Raw genomic sequence first — 4631 nt, forward strand, 5'->3', positions numbered from 1 at the left:
CCCCCCCCCCCCCCAGACGCCCATTCTCTCCCAGTTCCGGAAGTCTGAGGTCAAGGCAGGGGCGGGCTGGTTCCCCGGAGGCCTCACTCCTGGGCGGGTGCCTGCGCCTTCTCCCTGTGTGTGCGCGTCCCCATGTCTCTCCCACGTCTTAGGACACCAGTCAGACCGGGTACAGGTCTGCGATACGCTGAATGGTGGTGTCCCCCTGCCCCCCCAAACCCCGTGTATGTTGACGACCTAAGCCCAGTGTGGGGAGTAGGAGGCGGGGCCTTCGGGACCTGGCAATGGCTGGTGCCTCCTGGTAAGAAGAGACAGGGGAGCTGGTTCCCTGCCTGCCCCCCACTGTGTGTGCGGGGGAGCCCTCCCCAGGCCCACCCCTTATCTTGGACCTCCAGCTTCCAGAACAAGAAGTAAATGTGTGTTGTTTAAGCCAGGGCCCCCCCTTGTTAAGGAATCTATTATTTGGACGCTGGACAAAATGATAAGGAAGACTTTGTGTCTAAGTGATCTTGACGCCCAGTGTGGGGCTGGAACTCACCCTGAGATCAAGAGTCACACACGCTCCGCGGCCTGAGCCGGCCAGGGGTCCCGGTTAGGGAGACTCTTCAAGACTTGCAGTGGGCCTGTGGCCTCGGGGAGAGAGTTTGGGCTCAGCCCCATATATGAGGACAGCCGGGGGGCAGGGGGCACAGGGCTGGGCAGATTCTTGCTAAAGGCAGGGAGGCGGGCCAAGGGCTTCTGCATGTGGTGGGGGTCAGGGGGCGTGAGACACTTGATCAGGTGTGACAGTAATTGAATGGGGGGGGTCTCTCTAGAGTCAGCAGGATTCTTGCTAAACCTGGTCAGGCAGGCCCAAGCCATGGGGGGCAGCGGGTGAGACGAGGGGGGGTGTTAGTGGAGAAGAGGTCAGAGGAGCCTGGCCAAAGGTCAGTCACCCTAATGGCCTCATTTTCGCTTTGTCATCTCATTAACCCCTACCTACAAACACAGTTACATTCTTAGGTGTGGGGGTTGGGCCCTCCACACAGGAATTCTGGCCCTTTGGAGAAATGTTCCGTCCCAGGACTGGGGCAGGGCATCCAGATGGGCCTGAAACACCACGTGTGACAGAAAACAGGGGGCATTGGGGCACCTGGGGGGCTCAGTTGTGAAGCGTCTGCCTGTGGCTCAGGTCATGATCCCAGGGTCCTGGGATGGAGTCCTGCATCGGGCTCTCTGCTCAGCGGGGAGTCTGCTTCTCCCTCTGCCTCTGTCCTTCCCACCCCACCCCCCCACNTCGCTCATGCCCTTTCTCTCTCTCTGTCAAATAAATAAATGAAATCTTAAAAAAAAACAAATAAAGGCTCTGCACGAACTGGTGGAAATCTGTGAGTAGGTGCTGGAACAGGGCTAGGCCCAGCCGCCGTGCAGTAGTGCCAGGGACCAAAGGTAGCCGGGCCCGGACCGGACAGTCACCCATGGCAACCAGTCATGGAAATGGATTCAGGCAGACTCTCCCCGAGGCTTAACCCAGAGGGTGCCGGGTATTCCCGAAGCATCTCTCCGAAGATTCTCACTAGTTACAAAGCATAAAACCCACACCTTCGCAGCGGAGAATCCCAGCGGCCAGAGCAGGGCCACGCAGACACCCCTCCGTCACCCCTGTGTCTTCCCCCCAGGAGGCCATCCCCTCACCAGTCACAAGGAGACACAGGACGGATCAGGGACATTCTCCCAGACGTCTGTCCTGTACACGTCACCCACCCTGACTCGCTCGCGGTGCCCGGCGCCGTGGGGACGGTCGGCACACGGACTGTTGATTAGATCGTGGCTTTATACCGTGGTAACTTTTTATTTTTGGCTCTGTTGTCTTTTATAGGTTTCATTTCTTTAAGGCAGTTTTAGCTTAACTCTTGATTTTGTCCGCTATCTTGTGTTTATGGAAAACAGCTCACTGTTTTACAGAAACAGACACTGGAGTAGTGAAACCGTGTCTGCGGCTTAACCTCAACCATTCAGAAAAGCCAGCCGGTTAGATGACGGGGAACGAGACCGCGGCACTTACATTCTTATACAGACACAGGCAGAGACGCAAGTGGGAAGAAGAGGCAACAAAAATGTAACATTTGGAGGCACCTGGACGTCTCGGTCGGTGCAGCAGGAGACTCTTGATCTTGGGGTCATGAGTTCGAGCCCCATGTTGGGTGTAGAGATGACTTAAAAATAAAAAAAATTTTTTTTAAAGATTTTATTTATTTATTTGACAGAGATAGAGACAGCCAGCGAGAGAGGGAACACAAGCAGGGGGAGTGGGAGAGGAAGAAGCAGGCTCCCAGCGGAGGAGCCTGATGTGGGGCTCGATCCCAGAACGCCGGGATCATGCCCTGAGCCAAAGGCAGGCGCTTAAACGCTGTGCCACCCAGGCGCCCCTAAAAATAAAATCTTAAAAAAACTTAACATTTGGAAAATCTGGATAAAAGGCATCTGGGAATTCTTTTCTTGCCACTTTTCTGACAGTCTGAAATTATGTCAAAATTTTAGAAAGTTGTTTTTAGTACTCGGGTGTCATAGCAAATCGCTGCAAACTTGGACAGCTTAAAACAACACAAATTTCTTGTCTCGCTTCTAGAAACAGAGGTCTGCAAAGTGCGGGGGCAGGGCCGTGCTCGTCCGTGGGCTCCGGGGAAGGGTCCCTCCTGCCCCGCACGGCTCTGGAGGTGGCCCGAGTCCCTCATCCTGTGCCAGCAATGACCTCCGTCTCTGCCTCGGTCGTCCCAACTTCTCTCTTCTTACAAGGACACTGGTCACACTGGATTTAGCTACCCTTCCCCTTGTTCCGTATGACCTCCTCCTGTGTTGATTAGATGATACTCAAAGACCCTATTTCCAAATAAGGTCATATTTACAGATTCCAAGGGTTTATGTTTGGAGATCTGGGTGAGTATTGGGAATTCTTATTCTGTTCTTGCCACTTTAGTGACAGTCAGAAACTATGCCAAAACAAACGAATTAAAAGCGTAATTTAGAACTCCCCGGTTTGGGGCACCTGGGTAGCTGCTCCGTGAAGCGTCTGCCTTCGTCTCAGGCAGGTCATGATCCCAGGGTCCTGGAATCGAGTCCCGCATTGGGCTCCTTCCTCAGCAGGGAGCCTGCTTCTCCCTCTTCCCCAGCTCCTGCCTGCACTCTCGAATGAATGAATGAATGAATGAGAATGAAACTCTCTGGTTTGAAACCCTCAAGGGCCCTGGAGTGTGGAGGTTGAAGGCTCCACCCTGGCCTCCCCCCCCACCCCTGCCACTTCTGTCCCTTGCTCCAGCCACACTGGCCACACTGACCTTTCCTGGGTTCTTCCAGCCCCTGCGCCTGTTCCTGCCCCAGGCATTTGCGCAGGGGCTGTTTTCAGCCGGGAACATTCCTCTTTGAGAATAAGATGTGGCCCCTCGGGTCGCCTGTCACCTGTGCAGAGCCTTCCTGACCACCTGCTTCATACCAGCTCCTATTCACGTCTTCACATTAATTCTCATTAGTGGAAGTTTTGTTATAAAATGAGATCTCGTTGCGCCCCTCCCCCAGAACAGGAGCGTTGCAGGGCCAGAGGCCCTGTGTGAGCCTCGCTGTAGTTCCAGGGCCTGGGACAAAAGCCCACCAAGTAATGCTGGATGAGGGCCAGCAAAGAGGTGCTGGGCAGAGTGGCCGATGCTTCTACCTCTGTCACACCTGGTGGCACTGTCCCTGCCAGTCCTACAGGTGCCGGGAGAAACTCGAGGGTCCGCCCCAGAACCATAACAGGCAGGCTCTTTAAATGTCAAGAGCTCACAGGTTTGAAATCTTGTCTTCCGCAGGGCGCCCTCTGTGACCTTCGCCGTGGCCGCAGGGCGCCCTCCTGGCCCGCAGCCCCTGGCGAGCGTTGATGGGGAGGGCCTGTGTAACACGTGCTTCTGAGCAGCTTTTGTGACTTCGGGCAAGTCTCTGGCGAGCTCCGGTTCCTTCCCAGTTCTGTGGGAGCGGTCTCCGGTCTGGGCAGACGGGGCTCGGAAGGCAAGCACCGGGTCTGATGGGGGACAGAAATCAATCCCGGGAAACCCCAATGCGGGGAACCCAGAGCCCGGGTGCCGGGTCCCCGCTGGGTGCCCTCCTGACCGGAGGCTGCGGGGACCAGGGCAGGCGTGGGGGGGCCTAGCAAGCGGGAACTCGCGTAGGATCACCACCTTCCCCGCTCCAGGGCACTTGTGAAACTCATCAACAAATATTCATTGTACTCCCGTAGAGCGAGCACTTAACCAAGTAAAACAGAATCGGGACATCGAGTACGGAGTCTGCGCTTCTGGTGGGGGGTCGTGGGGGGCAGGGGCGGGGCAGGGTCCAGGGAACAAGGGGGAGAGGAGGGCAGAGGGACTCCTGGCCCGCGGATGCACCAAAGGGGAGTGGAAACCGGGTCCAGAACCCGCGGCTGGGCAGTGGGGGCGGGGAGTTGGGGGCGGGGGGATGCGGGCGGAGGAGGGGTGGGGATGGGGGTGGGGTGCGATGGGTGGGTGGGGGCGGGGACAAGCGCGGCGGCGGGCGGGGCGCTCCGCACTCGGGATTGGCCGGGCGCCGGCCCTCCGCCCCCGCCTGTCGGCCAATCGCCTGCGCGCGCTGTCCGCCTCCGGGTC

This window comes from Ursus maritimus, unplaced genomic scaffold, assembly GCF_017311325.1.
Source record: "Ursus maritimus isolate PB19 unplaced genomic scaffold, ASM1731132v1 scaffold_4, whole genome shotgun sequence".
NCBI classification, from domain to species: domain Eukaryota; kingdom Metazoa; phylum Chordata; class Mammalia; order Carnivora; family Ursidae; genus Ursus; species Ursus maritimus.